Genomic DNA, 1,319 nt, shown 5'->3' with positions numbered 1-1,319 from the left:
TCATAGGACTATGATCAACTGGCTCATAGGACAGCTTAGGGAGGGGAGAAACACCAGGTTCATGGGAAGAGAAAGCCCAAGGTTCCCATGGGCCTTATAAGCCAACACCATCCCAGGGCAGCCTCCAGAGAAATGGATCTAGGATCCAGTAGTCCAGCAGTCTGGGCACCTGGACATAGTGTAAACCCCTCATTAGTGTGGAGGGGCCCAGAAGAATGAAAGCCTCACTTATTTCTTCTCTACACTGAGGTGTTTGTACTGTGTGATCCTGCATGTTCTGCAAGCTCAGAGAAGAGTCTGCTGGCCTTGGCTCTGCTCTGATGAGTCACTGCATTCTGTGGTCCTTGGACAATGCTTTCTCTACCCGGAGTTCATCCTGAGAGGAGAGAGACTTGGGGATTGGGGAGCTGAGGAATCGGGATGGGACCCATGTGAGTTAACGGATAGAGGACGGCAGGAAGGCAGCCACTGTGGCTCCAGTGAACTTGGTAGGAGTAGAGCAGAGGGCAAGAGCTGGGCAGGCCTGGATCCTGGGGCTGGTAGCCTGTACGAGTTCCCTATTGTTCTGTGAAAACATTGCCCCAAAATCTGGAGCACAAAGCAACAAACATATATTTCAGTTTTTGTTGCTCAGGACTTTAGACATGGTCTAGCTGGGAGCCTCTCTTTCAAAGTCTCTCCAGTGTTTGGGCTTTGATGTCAACTGAACCTTGTGTGGGGAAGGATCCACTTCCAAGCTCACTATCACGTTTTTGGTAGGATTTAGTATCTTTCAAGTTTTTGGGATAAGAGCTTCAGTTCCTCTGGCCTGTTGCCAAGGCCCTTCCCTGGTTTTTTGCCATATGGCCATTTCCATAGGAAAACTCATAATATTGTGATTTGCTTCCCCAGAGACAAGAAGTGAGAGAGAAAGGAAAGACACCGCAAACAGAGGGAAAGGTGGAAATCACAACAGACCTTGTAGCCTATTCTATGCTTTAGAAGCCAGTCAGTAAGGCCAATCTCCACTCAAGGGGAGGGGACAACACAAGGTTGCATCCACCAGGAGGTGAGGACATGGTCAATTGATGCACAAGGTAACATCAATTTGTGTGAGATGAGGAACTGAGGTCTGATTCTAAAAACAATAGAAACAACTGAACCAGGGCTCCTGAGACAGATGTGTAGTTCTTCTCTGGTCCCCATCTAGACCCAGGGAGGGAAGGACACATTTTTCTTATCATAGTTTCTCCTTGTTCCCATTCTCTGCTTGGTACTTGTCACAGGAAGGTGGAGTGGGCTGGGGTGGCCTGTCCTCCAGATCTATGGAACCTTGGGCG

Source organism: Orycteropus afer, unplaced genomic scaffold (genome assembly GCF_000298275.1).
Source record: "Orycteropus afer afer isolate SDZICR_OR568_19922 unplaced genomic scaffold, OryAfe1.0 scaffold01131, whole genome shotgun sequence".
Lineage (NCBI taxonomy): Eukaryota > Metazoa > Chordata > Mammalia > Tubulidentata > Orycteropodidae > Orycteropus > Orycteropus afer.
This window is presented reverse-complemented; position numbering follows the sequence as displayed.